The 19,912-nt window shown below is 45.8% G+C and overlaps 1 non-coding gene across 1 annotated transcript; it reads right to left on the bottom strand.

Annotated features, from left to right (window-relative positions):
• Positions 1-2,211: 2,211 nt before the first annotated feature.
• On the bottom strand, positions 2,212-2,284 carry Trnaa-cgc (transfer RNA alanine (anticodon CGC)). Its single transcript has one exon. It is a non-coding gene; the product is annotated as a tRNA-Ala (tRNA).
• Positions 2,285-19,912: the final 17,628 nt, after the last annotated feature.

Here is a 19,912-nt window from a genome sequence, read left to right as displayed (position 1 = left end):
TTGATTGTGTAAATCATGAAATTCTGCTAGACAAGCTCAAGTATTGTGGCATGAGTGGGACAGTGCACAAATGGTTTAATTTGTACCTAACTGGAAGAGTGCAGAAAGTTGAAATAAGCAGTTCTCATAATATGCAAAAATCAGCACATTCCTCAAAGTGCAGAACTATCGAGAATGGGGTTCCACAAGGGTCTGCCTTGGGTCCTTTGTTGTTCTTAATATATGTTAATGACTTGCCATTCTATATTCATGAAGACACAAAGTTAGTTCTCTTTGCTGATGATACAAGTATAGTAATCACACCTGACAAACAAGAATTAACTGATGAAATTGTCAATAATGTCTTTCAGAAAATTACTAAGTAGTTCCTTGTAAACAGACTCTCACTGAATTTTGATAAGACACAATACATACAGTTCCGTACAGTAAATGGTATGACGCCATTAATAAATATAGACCTTAATGAGAAGCATATAGCTAAGGTAGAATATTCAAAATTTTTAGGTGTGTCCATTGATGAGAGATTAAATTGGAAGAAACACATTGATGATCTGCTGAAACGTCTGAGTTCAGCTACTTATGCCATAAGAGTCATTGCAAATTTTGGTGATAAACATCTTAGTAAATTAGCTTACTACGCCTATATTCACTCATTGCCTGCATATGGCATCATATTTTGGGGTAATTCATCACTGAGGAATAAAGTATTTATTGCATAAAAGTGTGTAATCAGAATAATAGCTGGAGTCCACCCAAGATCATCCAGCAGACATTTATTTAAGGATCTAGGGATATTCACAGTAGCTTCTCAGTATATATACTCTCTTATGAAATTTGTTATTAACAACCAAACCCAATTCAAAAGTAATAGCAGTGTGCATAACTACAATACTAGGAGAAAGGATGATCTTCGCTATTCAAGATTAAATCTAACTTTGGCACAGAAAGGGGTGAATTAAACTGCCACTTAAGTCTTTGGTCACTTACCAAATAGTATCAAAAGTCTGATAGACAACCAACAAGTATTTAAGAAGAAATTAAAAGAATTTCTGAATGACAACTCCTTCTACTCCATAGAGGAATTTTTAGATATAGATTAAGAAAAAAAGAAAAAAACAAAAAATTATAAAAAAGATTAAAAAAACAAAAATAAAAAAGTTGTTATATTAACTTAATTATGTTGTTAAATTAACTTAATTATGTCATGTATTGGAAAATTTGACTCGTTCCACATCATTACGAAATATCGTATTCATGATCCATGGAACTAGTATTAATCTAATCTAATCTAATCTAATCTAATAAACGTGGCAGCTTCGAGGTCTCCTGTGGTAGGTTTTACAACGGTACCGTGGTACATGAGACTGGACATAAGCGACACTGTGCGAACCATACAGTCCTCTGTTCGTCCCCACATCCAAATTCTGCACGTAGTCCCTATCTCTAGAGATCACGTTTTCCTCAGGTTAAGCCAAAATTCGATTCGATTCAGTGACTTTCAGATAAACCTTTCTTCAGCACTTCACATTAGGGGTCCTCCTTTAGGTCTCTTCCATGTTTCGTGCCTTGTTCTAGCACTCCAAGATAGTCTCATTTACTGTAGTGGAACTGTTAATGCCCCAGCTGTCACTCGAAATCTCTTATTCGAATTCAGTCAGAAAGTCAATGACGTACTTTAGATGTTGCCACTTCGGTCTTGGCTGGCTACCATATGAATATCAGGAGGAGCAATTCCAACATAACACAATGACTTCTCCAGAGGGGTGAACAGTATTCCTGCTGCAATGATTTTGTATGTCACTGATATGCACACCCGCTGCGTTGCTCTGATGGGATCTGGGGCATACAAACTCAGCTGCAGAGTAGGATAAAGCCTTGTCTGATTGTCCCATTCCCCCCCCCCTCCTAGTTGTTTAACTTGACCTTGGTGTTGGTTAAAAGATAAGGTGAGGTCGAGTGCAGTCGCTAGGTGCTTGAAAATTGCATAGTGTTCGAATACTTGCAGTCTCGGGCGCGCATTGAGCCAAACAGCATAGTGGAGGAGGAGGAGATTAGCGTTTAACGTCCCGTCGACAACGTGGTCATTAGAGACGGAGCGCAAGCTCAGGTGAGAGAAGGATGGGGAAGGAAATCGGCCGTGCCCTTTCAAAGGAATCATCCCGGCATTTGCCTCAAGCGATTTAGGGAAATCACGGAAAACCTAAATCAGGATGGCGGGAGACGGGATTGAACCGTCGTCCTCCCGAATGCGAGTCCAGTGTGCTAACCACTGCGCCACCCCGCTCGGTAAACAGCATAGTCACAGCACCTTCTACATATGACTTTGACGGCCTGTGAGACCTTGTCCAAAGTGGACACCACAACCGATGTGATCTTCCTAGACCTATTATTTGCTGGCTACGTCCGCTTTGATCATTTACAAACACAAATGCCCCACGCTTCAATGGAGATATGAACTCCATCGTTGCCACACTGAATAGTAAAACGGAGAATTTTCGAATGAGACTCGGGTCGGCCTGTTTAAAGTGATGATTATGTATACACTGGTGTGCAAAACTTAAGAACGAAAGTAACTTTCGCGTCATGTGTCACAGCAAAGTAACGTAGTTAGATGAAAGTTGGACCATACATAGAAATGACTTCCACAGTATAGTACAGAAAGTAGCCAAAACAAACATGCAATAAGACGAAAAGAAATGACACTTTTATTCAAATATGGTAATTCACTCAAGTGATTTCGATTTGTGATGTGCCCCTCGACATTACAGAAGGCGGGACGTGGTTCTTAAGAAGAGGTCTGATCACCATGGGCAGCAATGCACGGTCTGTAATGTGTTGCCATGATGGTCACAAGGTTGGTAAGGACTACTTCTCACAGGGTGTTCGATTCCTCAACCAGCGTGGTCTACAGCTTCTGCGTGGTCGTTGGTGCATTGAAAGTGTGGGAATGCGTCTCCCCAACGCATCCCACACTTGCTCCACAGGATTTAATTAGAGGGAATGGGCAGGCCAATCCATTCGTCCAATACCCTCTCGATCCAAGAAGTCCTCTACCTGCGCTGTTTCATTCGGTCGTGCACTGTCTTTCATAAAGATGAAATCAGGGCTGAATGAACGCCTGAAAGACTCACATGGGGAAGAAGTACAGTGATACAATAACATTGACCAGTGAGTGCATTGTGCTGAAAGATTTGGATGTCAGTAGTCTGATGTATCACACCTCAATACCTGGACCACCAAAATTATCATATTCGACAATGTTCCTGGGTGTATTATGTGTGTCCACCTATCGACATATGAGGGCACATCCAAAATCACTGCTCAGATTGTGCTCTCACCTGAGAGGAGCCCACGACCTCGCTCCTCGTTGGTCCACTCCCTATGCTCTTGGCACCATCGCAAATGGCACCGACAAAGTGTCGTCATCAGAACACAATGTAATGGTCGTCGGTCATAGAGACGACTACCATGCAGTCACCAAGTTGCTGTGGAGCGTGAAACTGCATGCCTTGCTGTCCCAAGGCTGCAATTGCACACTATTTAATGGTTTAATGTGTCTCCCGCGTTGCCTGTTGCACAACACAGTGCTCATCTGTTGCAGCAGTTAACCACAGTCGACCATCTCCTCTTCTTCGGGCGCCAGTGCCCGTGGTTTGGAATGATCCCCTAGCACCTGAATCAATGTTGTGAGTAATAGCAAACTTCTGTGTTATACTCGTGACAATTCATCCTTCTCCCAGTCTCCCATTGATTCTTCCACATGTAAAGTCATCCAGATGTCACAGTGCACATAGAATACTGTGGCCGGTAGATGAGCAGATGGCAGGTCAAACATGGGGAGAGTGATAGTGGTGTGGGCTGTGGGCAGGCGCTGTTGGGGAAATGACGAGTGCTGGATGGGAAGTGTCTTCTAAACTGAAGCCTTCTGTCACTTTTCTGTAAATATTTAGCGGCGCCCCTTCAAGCCCCCACTTGAAAGGTGACCATTTGAACAGATCACTTCTTCTTTGGTTAGTCTTTAAAAAGAATTTTGCTGAAAATGCAGCGATTTGTTTTTGCCGGGTTTGTTAAACATTTGTAACTTTCAGAGAAGTGAAGTGTCATGAGTAGAGAATTTTGAGTAAAACATACACATTTCTCTTTTTGCCATGTTAAAATTTGCTTTCTGTTGTGTACATAGTTCCGCGTAGTCAGTGCGTGCACAACTTTCCCACTAGAGCGCGCCCCACTAAGCACAACAGCGCAGGCATAGCGCTCGTCTGTCTCCGCACTATGAGATGGCGCTGCCATAGAGACGGACCAAATTCTGCTTCCGCCGATCCGCGTATTAATATGTAACACAGCCAATGAGATGGCTGCTTATGTAGAACCTTTTCTCCTCGCGGATCACACTCGCGCAGTGATACATGAATGCGCAAGGTATTATAATGAGTGTACAGACCTCCAATTAGTCAGTCTGCATTAGTCTGTACCAGTCTATAGTCAAGTTTCAGTCTGTGACTAATAAGATTACCATATTCCTGTACAAAGCCATGAAGATAAATGTATAGAAACTTTCGTCAAGTATCAGAGATATATGTGAAAATAAGATTAACGTACCAATACCAAAGGAACTTCAGATTGTCAATTGTAAATAGCATCCAGAACCAAGTTAAGTAATTTTTATGCTTGTTATTATTTTAATAAATGTGTGTGAAAATTAATCAAGTTCTGTTTAAAGTTGGTCACCGTCAATCTGCTGCTCGAAGCATGCAAGTGGCATTTCTATTGTCTGACCTAACGGCAGAAGATAAACAAGCCACGATAAGACCACGAGACATATTGCTGACACTCGCCTACTTCGTTAGAGCGACAAGTCAAATAATCTGATGGTGTGTGTACTGAAGGTACGCATAACACACTTTCTTTGCCAAAACTCAGAGCCGTCCACTGTGGCCGAGCGGTTCTAGGCGCTTCAGTCTGGAACCACGCTGCTCCTATGGTCGCAGGTTCGAATCCTGCTTCGGATATGGATGTGTGTGATATCTTTAAGTTAGTTAGGTTTAATTAGGTCTAAGTCTAGGGTACTGATGACCTCTGATGTTAAGTCCCATAGTACTTAGAGCCATTTGAATTTGAAGCAAAATTCAGTGGAGTTTAAAAATTCTCACCTCACTAACATGTGCAGATACAGCTGCGAGAAAAATCTGAAACAGTGGTTTATTAAGTTCATTAACTGAGGAACTGAGATAAAGTAAGGTCAGCATCTTATGAAAAAGTTCAACCTCGGTACAAAATAAACGTGAAATGACTTCAAAAAAATGGATGAAATGGCTCTGAGCACTATGGGACTTAACTTCTGACATCATCAGTCCCCTAGAACTTAGAACTACTTAAACCTAACTAACCTAAGGACATCACACACATCCATGCCTGAGGCAGGATTCGAACCTGCGACAGTAGCGGTCGCGTGGTTCCAGACTGTAGCGCCTAGAACCGCTCGGCCACCCCGGCCGGTCGAAATGACTTCACTTACGTTGTTCCGAAACCCACAGCATTTCTCGTTTTACCAGCTATCTATTGTTGAAAATAACATTCTTTCATCGGAAAAATCTGTACTTAATGGAATAACGCAGTAGACAATGAAGATTTGCGTAATAACCGTGTGGCAAAATATTCTACTCTTTGTGTGCTGTAATTTGCCAAAATCTCATTTCTAAGTCTAAAAACTGTTTATGAAGTATGAGGAATGTTGTGAATATTTCACTTTGGCTTTATCGCTGGCATGGTGCGATCGCAAATGAGCGTACAATGTCAGATCAATTTTCTCGAGATTGGTGACAGATAGAGATCTCCACCCATGTCTGAAGAGAAATTGAATGTGTTAGCTAAATTTCATACACTGCAACATATTTTGTATTATGCAGCAAACGCAAAATCATAGCGATCTCTATTTTTCATTGCAAACATCTTGGAACTTCACACATTGTCTTACAGCCACGTAAATATCGCTATAACTGTGACCATTAACGAAATGATGGGTCGTGAAAGCCTTCATACTATGATGGGCACATCGTTATGAACCTGACATATAAAGCTACAAGTGTAGCAAAAATGAAAGCTTTTTACCAAATAGTTTCTGTAAAATCGTATGAGAAAGATTACAGGGCGTGCGCGTCGATTCTGTCACCGCCGAGAGGCCGAAAGATGGCCGACGCTTGTCGGCCTCTCCTTCTAAACAAACGAATGAACTCGCCCAGCGCTGTGACGAAAACTGGTCACTGCGCATCGGCCATCGAATCCTGCGCGACCTGTATCTCTGCGCTGTGTTGCAATGAAGAACACAAATGCACCACACCATAACTACTCGCTGACAAACACACAGCTTCCTCCCGTTCCTTCCCCTGCCTCGTATTTCGTGGCCAGCCACATTTGGCTCTGTAGTTACGACGACCTCATGTCATGTGACATCCACCTTTCTGTGCAGTACAGGTAGACCTCTGGCGGCAAGTTCCCGCACTTCCATTTATTTCCACTGAATTGTTAATGTGTTGTTACTTTATTTATCTCGTCGTTACGTTTTACAGAGAAGTGTTATTAAGCACTACAGTGCCCACTGAAACCGGTTGAGTGTTGCAACAGACAAAGGCTTAGTATGACAGTTTCGAGCATTATTGGATACCAAACGTAATCTCAACTGTACTGAGTGTTATCTGTGCAGCAAGGACTTCAGAAAGGAGCATTTATAGCAATAAGCACAGCACATCCTTCAGGCTATCCCTCTGCTGGCGTCCCCCAGGGCTACATCATTTATATCTTGTACACGGCTGATATGCCCAAGCCACCCCCAACTGTCCACCTTCTCCAATATGCTGATAACGCCGCCTTCCTGGTTCTCTATCCTACCCTTCAATGGTCCAAATGCACCTCCCAAACCCACCTTGACCAGTTCACCACTTGGTGTAACCAGTGGTTCCTACGTCTCAACCCCTCCAAAACCCAGACAATCATCATACGCCGCACCACCCACTCCTTCCATCTCCATGATGTCTACCTCAACCTTAATGGCCATCCCATTCAGCTCACCCTCACCCTGAGATACCTTGGACACACCCTTGACTGTCACCTCACCTGGACCCCTCACTCCTGACCATCCAGCAGAAAGCCCAGTCCCGCCTCCACCTCCTGAAACTCCTGTCTGGCCAGACTTGGGGATTGCATCCTTCCACCATCCTCCACACCTACAAATCTCTCATCCGCCCTATCCTCTGTTATGCCAGCATTGCCTGGATCTCCACACCCACCTGCTTTTAGAAGGCCCTCCAAGTCCTCGAACAGCATGTGCACCACCCACCTTCCGTATCCACCTTCCTTCCCCCACAAGGCTCCTGTATGACCTCATCCCCTTCCCCCACCTCCTCCTTTTCCTCCAACATCTCCACATCCTTTACACTGTCTGCAGGCTTGATCCCCCACCCCCTGGTTTCTTCCTTCTTCTCCACTCCCCACTAGTTGCCGCACCTCTAGCGCTGTATCCCTCCCTCTCTCCACCTCCACATCATCAGGGCAATTTCCAGCACCTCCCCCTCCCAGATGTGTCATATACCCTCCTTCTAACTGTAACCTGGCCTTGTTCCTCCCCTCCCCAGGGCCCACCTTTTCCTCTCCCCGCCTTCTCCCAGAGCGGATTTTCCTCCTTTCCCTCCCTGAGTCCCTGCACCCCATCCTCGCCTCTTTTCCTCCCATGTCCTTCCCTCCCCAGCCCTCTTTGGCGCGCCACCCGCCCGTCTCCCCCTCTCTTCCCCTCCCTCCCTTCTTTCCTTCTCCCTCATCTGCTTGTGCCTGGCAGATCCTCCGTTTTGCTCATCGTCGTCATCAGTGTGCTACGTCAGTATTGTGTTTGGTGCTGTTCTCCTGTGTGTCAAGAGGTGTGATTTTAATTTTGTGCTGGACTTGTATATAGTGTTACTGTCAGTGATTGTTATGTGCTACGCCGTCTGTCGATACTTCTATGCCCCAGTCATACTTCACCTTGTGCTCTTTTAACTGTCCCAGTGTGTGGTTTTTTGTGTAAGCTACTTTTTTACGGTTTTATCTCCATTTTTACAGTCGCGCCTTTTTGTCTATTGTCTTCCATAAAGTGTCCTCCCTTTTTGTTTATATTTATGCCCACCATATTTTCTCCTTTATGTTATTTTTTAAATGTCTTCTATTGTATGTTCTATGTCTTTCGGTTGAAGAGCAGTGCATATGCTGCTACCAGCCCGCCCCGATGGGGAATTGAAACAAAATCCTTCAGGCAACTTCAGACAATATACACTGAGAGGCCAAAATTCGCGGGAGAGAAATGCATTTCATCCCTGCTCTGTCGTCTTTTGTCCAGTTAGTGAATCCGGACGTTATTTTTAATCGTCGCCCCGTGGGCAGGTATAGGCCGTTGACATCACTGGACTCCAATGCTCTGTTTCCCACTCTTAGGTTGACTTCGCTTGGTGCCAGTAAGTCTAACCTTCATTAGGATACCGTTACGAATAGGAAAGACGACGTCTACTGAAATTTTGCGCTAGTCGCATGAGGGTGGCGTTACTATCATTACTATGAGCGTGCAAATCAGGTTTGCTTTAAATACACACTGTACCGGTCGTGAGCGTTAGTTACCTTTGAGATTGAACGTGGTGAGTTGCTGTTCCTTCTGTGATATTGCAGAAAGACATGGCAGGAATGTAGCCATCGTACGTGATTGCTGGCAGCGGTGGTTACGAGGATGTACGGTTGCAAGAGGCTCCAGACAGCCACATTGCACTGCCGAGGAGGAGGGCCAGCGTTATCGGCATGAAGCTCTACCGCATCGAACAGCTGTTAGCATGAGTGACATAAAAGTAGATATCTTAGGTGTTGCGAAACAACTCAAATCACTTAAGAAAGGCAAGTCTTCCGGTCCAGAAGGTATACCAATCAGGTACCTTTCAGAGTATGCAGACACAATAGCAGCTTTCTTAGCAAACATTCACAACCGTTCACTTGGCGAAAGGTCTGTTCCTAAAGACTGGAAAGTAGCACAGATCACACCAATAATCAAGAAAAGAAATAGGAGTAACCCATTGCATTACAGACCCATTTCACTTATCTCTATTTGCAGTAGGATTTTGGAGCATATACTGTACTCGAACATTATGAATCACCTTGAAAAAATGACTAATTGATACATGACCAACACGGATTCAGAAAATATAGGAAATATCGTTCTTGTGCAACACAGCTAGCTCTTTATTCCCATGAAGTAATCAGCGCTGTCGACGGGGGATCTCAGATTGATTCTATATCCCGAGATTTCCAGAAGGCTTTTGATACCGAGACTCACAAGCGACTATTAATAAAATTGCGTGCATATGGAGTATCGTCTCAGTTGTGGACCTCTCAGAGAGGTCACAACTCGCAGTGATAGAAGGTAAATCATCGAGTAGAACAGAAGTGATATCTGCCGTTCCGCAAGGTAGTGTCATAGGCCCTCTGCTGTTCCTGATTTATATAAATGATCTAGGTGATAATCTGAGCAGCCCCCTTAGATTGTCTTAGATTGTTTGCAGATGACGCTGTAATTTACCGTATAGTAAAATCACGAGAGGATCAATTCCAATTACAAAATGATGTAGAGAGAATTTCTGTTGGTGCAATTGGCACTAAACAAAGAAAAGTGCGAGGTCATCCACATGGGTATACGATAAATCGCACAAATCTAAGGGCTGTCAATTCGACTAAATACCTAGGAATTACAATTACGAGCAACTTAAATCGGAAAGACCACATTGATAATATTGTGGGGAGGGCGAAACAAAGACTACGCTTTGTTGGCAGAACACTTAGAAGATGCGACAAATCCACTAAAGAAACAGACTACATTACATTTGTCCGCCCTCTGCTGGAGTATTGCTGCCCGGTGTGCCATCCTTACCAGGTAGGACTGACGGAGGACATCGAAAAAGTGCAGAGAAGGGCAGCTCGTTTCCTGTTAGCTCGCAATACGGGTGAGAGTAAATGATATGATACGCGAGTTGGGGTGGCAGTCGCTGAAGCAAAGGCGGTGGTCTTTGCGGCGAGATATAATTACGAAATATCAATCACCAACTTTCTCTTCCGAATGCGAAAATATTTTGTTGACAACCACCTACGTAGGGAGAAATGATCATCATAATAAAATTAGAGCCTGCCGGAGTGGCCGTGTGGTTCTAGGCGCTACAGTCTGGAGCCGAGCGACCGCTACGATAGCAGTTCGAATCCTGCCTCGGGCATGGATGTGTGTGATGTCCTTAAGTTAGTTAGGTTTAATTAGTTCTCAGTTCTAGGCGACTGATGACCTCAGAAGTTAAGTCGCATAGTGCTCAGAGCCATTTGAACCATTTTTTTGAATAAAAGAAGAGAAATCAGAGCTCGAACGCAAAAATTTAGATGTTACTTTTTCCCACGCGCCATTCGAGTTTGGATTGGTAGAGAAGTAGTACGAAACTATACTTCTACGGATATGGTGTCTGTTCTTTCGAACATTTTCGTAAGAACAGACACCATATCCATATAAGTATATAGTTCTGGCAACACTGGCCATGACCTTCTTCTTCTGTGCGGATGCGCACATATTCCCCGAACTCTTGCGGGACTTGGTAAGAATGTCTTCCAGGAGTAATGAGTGTGTTGGGGTGGGACACTACGAATGTAGTGTGTGGACATACAAGGTGAGAATGTGGGTCTCGCGGCACGCGGGCGGGGATAGTCCCCGCAGTCGCACTATCCTCTGTGCCCTCGGTGGCGCAGATGGATATAACGCCTCCCATGTAAGCAGGAGATCCCGGGACCGAGTCCCAGTCGGGGCACACATTTTCACCTGTCCCCGTTGACATATATATCAGCGCCCGGTAGCAGCTGAAGGTATTAATATAATTCTAATTTAGTATGAAAATGGTTCGATGAAGCCTCTGCCACGCACTTAAGTGTGAATTGCAGAGTAACCATGCAGATGTAGATGTAGATGAAGATCTTCAGCTGCAATTTGAGGAGCGCTAGGCACCACAGTGTCACAAAAAGTTGTTACAAACTGGTTACTGCAAAGACATCTCCGAGCCAGACGCCCTGTAGCGTGTATTCCAAAGACCCCAAACCACCGCCATTTGCGACTTCAGTGCTGCCAATCGAGATCTCACTGGAGGGCAGAGTGGAGGAATGTTGTGTTTTCTGATGAGAGCTGGTTCTGCCTCGGTGTCAGGGACGGTCGTGTGCCGATTAGGAGACCAGCTGAGGGCTTGCGACCAACCTGTCTGCGTGCTGGACACACTGGGCCTGCACTTGGGTTAATGGTCTGGGGTTCGATTTTGTATGACAGCAGAAGAATTCTCGTGGGTATCTCACACACCCTGACAGTAAATCAGTGCATCAAACTGGTAAATAAGTAAATGTCGCGTAACTAGGGCCTTCCGTCGGGTAGACCGTTCGCCGAGTGCAAGTTTTTCGATTTGACGCCACTTCGGCGACTTGCGCGTCGATGGCGATGAAATGATGATGATTAGGACAACACTCCCTGAGCGGAGAAAACCTCCGGCCCAGCCGGGAATCGAACCCGGGCCCTTAGGATTGACTTTCTGTCGCGCTGAACACTCAGCTACTGGGGGCGGACGTCAAACTGGTGATTCGACCTGTTGTGGTGCCATTCGTGTGCAGTGTTCCAGGGATTGTTTTCCTAGATAGATGTAGTCCCAAAATTTCACTACCATACATTAATTATTTTTTGGTGGTGCGATTTTTTCACCTGCATAAGTGCAGTGTCTGTGCTTTTGGACATGTCCGAAGGAAGAGACACCACACATGTATAAAAGTTATTGTTTTATTCTGTAGAAGGTAATTAGTAAGACGAATCGATTTTAATCTGAGAAATCCTTGACCATACCGTTTCCAGCAGGCGTAATCGAGTTCGTTTTTTATGGTTCAGAAGCATCCGTTTCTATTTACGGCTCTGACTGTGTTTCGTTCCGGAGAAATCGCCCACCTCCATCCTAGCTCTGGAAAATAATCTCTGCGAAACGTGGCTCAACTGACGTACTACTTCAACACGACAACAATAAATAACAACAGCGCTTTCGAAAGACAGCTATGTTAATCATTCGGTTAACGATATCAAACATGGACATGCGTGATGCGTCCATTTCTATTCTGGGTAAGTAAAACCGCCGTAAGTCGGTCCCCCCGACCTATTGCAAACGCCCTCAGTCAGTGAGTGACGTAATGTGAGTGCCGCGACAGCAGACTTGGTGCCGCCGCTGCTCGGTCGATCAGCTCCTCAGCTGTCGTGACGAGGCAGAGGAGAGGGTACCCCGCACCAGTCCTACTAGCAACGCAAAGTTCTCGGCGATGTCGGTAATCGAACCCTGGTCCTACACAGCCACACTGTCCACTCGACTGCGGAGGCATACATTTTAACACTGCTTCATTATAATGAACCCATCGAAACTGACGATTTTGACATTACTTCTGAAAATGAAGTAGCTGAATTTATCAAAAATTGCCATACTGTACGAGGAGGTACACAAACAAACCGGAATTATTTCTTAAAAGTTATATATTTTCAAATTGATTATACACTCCTGGAAATTGAAATAAGAACACCGTGAATTCATTGTCCCAGGAAGGGGAAACTTTATTGACACATTCCTGGGGTCAGATACATCACATGATCACACTGACAGAACCACAGGCACATAGACACAGGCAACAGAGCATGCACAATGTCGGCACTAGTACAGTGTATATCCACCTTTCGCAGCAATGCAGGCTGCTATTCTCCCATGGAGACGATCGTAGAGATGCTGGATGTAGTCCTGTAGAACGGCTTGCCATGCCATTTCCACCTGGCGCCTCAGTTGGACCAGCGTTCGTGCTGGACGTGCAGACCGCGTGAGACGACGCTTCATCCAGTCCCAAAAATGCTCAATGGGGACAGATCCGGAGATCTTGCTGGCCAGGGTAGTTGACTTACACCTTCTAGAGCACGTTGGGTGGCACGGGATACATGCGGACGTGCATTGTCCTGTTGGAACAGCAAGTTCCCTTGCCGGTCTAGGAATGGTAGAACGATGGGTTCGATGACGGTTTGGATGTACCGTGCACCATTCAGTGTCCCCTCGACGATCACCAGTGGTGTACGGCCAGTGTAGGAGATCGCTCCCCACACCATGATGCCGGGTGTTCGCCCTGTGTGCCTCGGTCGTATGTGGTCCTGATTGTGGCGCTCACCTGCACGGTGCCAAACACGCATACGACCATCATTGGCACCAAGGCAGAAGCGACTCTCATCGCTGAAGACGACACGTCTCCATTCGTCCCTCCATTCACGCCTGTCGCGACACCACTGGAGGCGGGCTGCACGAAGTTGGGGCGTGAGCGGAAGACGGCCTAACGGTGTGCGGGACCGTAGCCCAGCTTCATGGAGACGGTTGCGAATGGTCCTCGCCGATACCCCAGGAGCAACAGTGTCCCTAATTTGCTGGGAAGTGGCGGTGCGGTCCCCTACGGCACTGCGTAGGATCCTACGGTCTTGGCGTGCATCCGTGCGTCGCTGCGGTCCGGTCCCAGGTCGACGGGCACGTGCACCTTCCGCCGACCACTGGCGACAACATCGATGTACTGTGGAGACCTCACGCCCCACGTGTTGAGCAATTCGGCGGTACGTCCACCCGGCCTCCCGCATGCCCACTATACGCCCTCGCTCAAAGTCCGTCAACTGCACATACGGTTCACGTCCACGCTGTCGCGGCATGCTACCAGTGTTAAAGACTGCGATGGAGCTCCGTATGCCACGGCAAACTGGCTGACACTGACGGCGGCGGTGCACAAATGCTGCGCAGCTAGCGCCATTCGACGGCCAACACCGCGGTTCCTGGTGTGTCCGCTGTGCCGTGCGTGTGATCATTGCTTGTACAGCCCTCTCGCAGTGTCCGGAGCAAGTATGGTGGGTCTGACACACCGGTGTCAATGTGTTCTTTTTTCCATTTCCAGGAGTGTATAACACCCGTATTCCCCTCCAAATACTTTGCATTACAACTAATACATTTGAAATTACAATTAAATCAATACCATCAGCTGCTGACGGGCGTTGATATACATCAACGGGGACAACTGTAAATGTGTGCCCCGATCGAGACTCGAACCCGGGATCTCCTGCTTGCATGGCAGACGCTCTAACCATGGGAGCCACCGAGGACACAGAGGATAGTGCGACTGCAAGGATTTATTGCTGGTACGCTCCCCGTGAAACCCACATTCTCAGCTTACAGTCCACACACTACATTCGTAGTGCCCCTGCCAGTATACCCATTACTTGCGGCAGACCATCCACCGAGTCCCGTAAGAGTTCGGACATGTCCGAAAGAACAGAGGCCATCTTCATAACTAATGCATTTGTCCCACGCCGCGCGAGGTGGCACGCGGTTTTAGGCGCCATGTCACGGATTGTGCGGCCCCTCCTGCTGGAGGTTCGAGACCTCCCTCGACCATGGGTGTGTGTGTTGTTCTTAACATAAGTTAGCTTAAGTTGTGTGTAAGTTCAAAAATGGTTCAAATGGCTCTGAGCACTATGGGACTCAACTGCTGTGGTCATAAGTCCCCTAGAACTTAGAACTACTTAAACCTAGCTAACCTAAGGACAGCACACAACACCCAGCCATCACGAGGCAGAGAAAATCCCTGACCCCGCCGGGAATCGAACCCGGGAACCCGGGCGTGGGAAGCGAGAACGCTACCGCACGACCACGAGATGCGGGCCTGTGTGTAAGTCTAGGGACCGATGACCTGATCGGTTTGGTCCCTTAGGAACTCACACACATTTGAACATTTGATTTGCCCCACCAGTGCTTCCACTGTTCGAAACATTTTTTGTAGCCATCTTTAGAAATGGCCGACAGCTCTTCCGTCGTTTTTTTCTTGACTTCTTCAGTGTTGTCAAATCGGTGTCCTTTCATACCCCTTTAGATGCGCGAAAATAAGAAAAACTCGCACGGAGCCAGGTCAGGCGAGTAAGGTGCTTGAGGCAGCGGAAAAAAGGCCATATTTAGCCAAAAGCTGTCTAACAGAGATGGCTGTGTGTGCAGGTGCGTTGTCGTGGTGGAAGAATAAGTCTGCTGTCTGCCACAAATCGGGTATTTTTTAAGGAACACTGTTGCGCAGTTTCTTAAAATTTCCAAATAAAAGATTTGATTGACTGTGGGGAAACACTCTGAGTAAACTACACCCTTGGCATCAAAAAAGAAAATCAGCATTGTTTTAATGTCTGATCTGACTTGACGACATTTTTTTGGGCGGAATGAGAATAACGTCTTCCACTGGATTGACTGTTGCTTTGTTTCTGGGTCGTAACCATGGCACACAACCAGTAATCACCTTTGACAGAAAATCTGGAACAATTGCAAACTGTTTTTTCATAGCACGACATGTTTCAACTCGATGTTCCTTTTGTCAGTCAGAACCCGAGGAACAAACTTCGCAGCACCCATTTTCATTCCGAAATCTTCCTTTAAAATTCGCTGAGAGCTCCAAGATAACCCACTAATCTCTGACACTTGATCAATTGTATGTCGACGGTCTGTGAGCACAAGCTCTCGAATTTTTTTCAATATTTTAGTCGATTCGGGCAGTTGATGGGCGTCCAGAACGAGGTTTGTAATCAATCGACATGACGCCATTTTTAAATCGAGCAAACGACTCGCACACTTGCGTTTTTCCCATAGCGTCATCTTGGTAACCCGTTTTCAACATCGAAACAATTGCAGCAGCATGTTTACAGAGCAGAAAACAAAATTTCGCGGCTGTACGTTGTTGATTTAAACTTGTCATCGTTAAAAAAGAAACGAAACAAGAACAAAAACAGCCTCAGCGATTCAGTCACTGCATAGGACCAGAACAGGCCAGGTCGACAACACAGGCGGCAGTAAACTGGTTCTAGGCGCTTCAGTCCGGAACCGCGCGACTGCTACGGTCGCAGGTTCGAATCCTGCCTCGGGCATGGATGTGTGTGATGTCCTCAGGTTAGTTAGGTTTAAGTAGTTCTAAGTTCTAGGGGACTGATGACCTCAGAAGTTTAGTCCCATAGTGCTCAGAGCCATTTGAACCATTTTTTTAAAAGTAAACTGGTAATGAGTTGCACTATACATGCCTATCGGCAGAAATGCATACTACAGAAACTCCACCCACGGCAATGTTATTCCGGATTTTTATGGGTATCCCTCGTGTTTTGACAACTAGCTTAGAATCATATATGAATGAGTGGTCTATGAATTGGAGAAAACACCATCGAAGCACGTGTACTCAGGATACTGCTCATAGTGGCTTTCTTTTCCCCATGTGTATCCATGATGCTTAACTGTTTGAAGCCGGCGCCGTCGTCCGCTGTGAACGAGCGCCATTCGCGCGGCCGTGCCTGCTGTACGGCGCATTTTTCGCGCTCCCCACGGCGTTATTCTGTCGTGCTTTCACAATTATTGGACGTTATATTATATATTTATTCGAGAAAATATTTATAGAGATCACACATGTTTTTGGTATTGTGTGTAGTGTCTGTGCACAAATCCAAGTCTGGGGATGTCAATGGTACAGCTAGAGCAGCACGTAAATCTGATGTAGAAGCAGCTACATACAATAGGTGTTTCACGATCATCGTCAGATTCGGACGATGATTCGCTTTCATCTTCGAAATCGCTCCCCATTGTGAGATAAAGAGCTTCCTCCACAGAATATCGCTTATCTGCCATATACTTCTAGTACAAAACTAACTGAGGTTAACAACACGTCACTTCAGATTAGAAGGAAGGCGAGAAATGAGCAGTGCAACTCAAGCGAAACCAACTGAATGCAGCTGCCCTCCAGTGACTGTGTTGTTAACTACATACTTTGAACAAAGCCGCTAGATGATGCATAGGTCAAACTTTCACGTAAGTGGAGCGTATGGCGTTAATGGCCGGGTGGGCCCTTGCAGATCTTATTACATTTGACGCCACATTGGGCGACCTGCGCGCCGGATGGGGATGAAATGATGATGAAGACAACACAGCACCCAGTCCCTGGGCGGAGAAAATTCCCCGTCCCAGTCGGGATTCGAACCCGGACCCGCAGGACGGTAATGCATCACGCTGAACACTCAGCTATCGGGGCGGACAGACAGGCGTAGTGAAGCAGAGAAATATGATGCGAGGCGGAGCTGCTACATCAATCCACCGACTGGGCGGCAAAGGCCGCGCTCGAATGCTGCAGCAGTCCACCGGCTGAGAGGCACATTCGCTCCCGACTTCTGAAGTTCACTGCAGCGAAAGGGTTAATCTGTACTTTGCAACTACACTATGTACCGCTATTAAAAGGGCCACTTTTTTCGAAACGCTTTCTCATTGTGACTTAGAAGTCTGGAATTTGACCGTAAGGCGCCTACACCCTTCCTCTGTTATGATGAAAAAGCTTGGCGCCCTGTGACGTCATCCTCGCGCTTTGCGGCGCTTCAAACCGCATGCTGTCAACACATACGAAAAAAAGGCCAGAGCTTAGAAATTCTTGCGAGGTGTAAAGAGGGTCAATGATGTCACATTGGCACCAAATTTCACCGCCGTTCTGCCCAATGCCACCGTGGTTGTGTTACACAATGGGAAGGACGTCATATCCCCTCTTACCCACATTTCACCCCTTCTTTTGATACCTTTGCGATGGATGTCAGAACCTCGATGACCGGCATTGAAATGATGGGTGGTCGGCCGAAGAAAACATTTCAGTCACAACGCTGCACTCTATCGACACAAAAAGGCCAAAGGGCGTAAATGAAAACACTCCATCCCTTGGACATTCATACCAACGTACTTTACCGTCCAAAAAGTGCTATGAACAGCAGGAGGACATTCTTCACAATATTTGACACTGCTCATACCCACTGGACGATTCAGTCCTTCTCTAAGGACATCGTGGGACGGAAGAGCCACTGAACACAATCACGCCCCACTGTGGAGTGTAGCGCCACCGCAGTTTCTGTTCTGGTATACAGTAGGACTACTGACATTTTAAAAAATATCGGGAATCTCAATATCGTTATTTAAAAAAAATATCATTATGAGACTTGGAAATAAATCTAAAAAAGTTATCGATGTATCGATAGGTGCACAGAAAACAATATCGACGTACTGGGCAAAAATCGGCTGCAGATTGTAAATATACTGCCAGTTTTAGAGCTGTATTTTGAAGTATTGACTTATTATTAAATATTCTGTATACCAACAAGCTAGCAGTCAGCTTATCCTCCTCAGAGCAAAACCTGAAAGGAAAACGATGCACGTTCACGCTTGGCGATAACCACTTTGCTAACAATGGTAACTGCTTGTAACTGGCACAATAAAAGGTGTCCGATGGGTCCGTCATTCTGTTGCGTCACAAATCTGATTTGTCTGGAACACTTCATACCGACTTCCCTATTTTTTCATCTTTGCAAACGCCAGCGACCTAGGGGCTGTAGTGTCAAAATTGCGTGGTGAAGTTAAACGTTGCAGTTTCTGTTGGTAGCGGCGAGCGCCGATTACTTCAGCTTTTTCCCTCACACGTCTCCGTCCACCGCACGCACCACTGTTGTCATTTACATTTTTATTCATCAGTTTCAGCAGCTGTTTTTGAAGAAAGCCGATGTGAAGAACTAACAAACTAGTTGCGTTAAAAATCGTTTTTTAACGCACCTGGTTTGCTGTTTCTCCACATGGGATATCTTGTTGTTACATTCACGCCGCCAGCCGTCCACTGCAATCGGACTTCTTCTTTGTGCCAGCTATACTTGCTTCACACAGTCAAAAGAAAGACTGCACGGGATGAAACCTCAAAAAGTAGCAAGACTCCTTAACACAGTGAAAGTACAATTATGTTCTACTACAATTTCAAAAGAACAATTTCAAATATTTATCGAAAATTGCAAAAAAAGTATACCATAAAATAAAAATATTGGCACTCGATATTGCCTTTTCGATATCAATCGATGTCGGTGATAGTGATGTCGCCTCTATTTATCCATAATATTTGAGATAAAAGTCGATATATCGATATCTTATCAACAGCCCAAGTACACAAGTTGGCTCCACTAGACACCGTTCACTGTCATTCGATGAAGTTTCAACGCGATTCAAAGAAGCGAAGGGGTTTATGCTATTTCGTGCCTCCTATTTTGCACCCAACTGTGGCGTGATGACGACGGAGAGGGGGGGGGGGAGGGGTGCGACATTGACTTTTGCGTGAATAAAACGGCAAAGGGACTCTCTGAGAGCCCCCACTTCGGCAACTCCATCGGTGCCACCCATACACCTTTGTCGAGCAATTTTAAAATTAAAATTATTGATTTTAAAATTAATTCGCAGAGGTACCCGATCACTGAGTACAGGGCGCCGGTGAGTTCGACACCCCCGCGCTCATTGGCGATGCGTCGATGAGCTTGCACCTGCTGGCCGCATTCTAAACCCAGGAGGGTGTTCGAAGCATAGCCGAGTCTGAGGTTGACGTCGCAGAGCGCCGTGCATTTCATCATTACAGGGAAGTCTTATAGGCACCTTTCAGTCAAGTTGCAAACTTCTGCGTCGCGAAGGAAGACAACTGCAGGATTTAGATGAAATGATCGTTTTATTTGTGTTGCGCGGTGTATTTCGACATCCAACTGTACCTAAGCGCCCGTCCTAAGAATATCGTTACTGTCATATCAGAAATGAATGACTCCCTACATTCAGTATTCCGGTGAACACAAGGCATGGGCCCCAAACTAAACCTTAACAAGTAACAGAGGATCCTCATATCGGACTGAAAACTGACCAGGAAAAACTTTATGAAATAATTCCTCTCATACCCCTTAATGATATCCAGTTATCCAGTCAAAAACCAGTAAGAGAACTCGGCA

This window comes from Schistocerca cancellata, chromosome 6 (genome assembly GCF_023864275.1).
Source record: "Schistocerca cancellata isolate TAMUIC-IGC-003103 chromosome 6, iqSchCanc2.1, whole genome shotgun sequence".
Classification (NCBI taxonomy): Eukaryota; Metazoa; Arthropoda; class Insecta; order Orthoptera; family Acrididae; genus Schistocerca; species Schistocerca cancellata.
The sequence above is the reverse complement of the archived record's forward strand: the minus strand, read 5'-3'. Positions and strand labels throughout refer to the sequence as shown.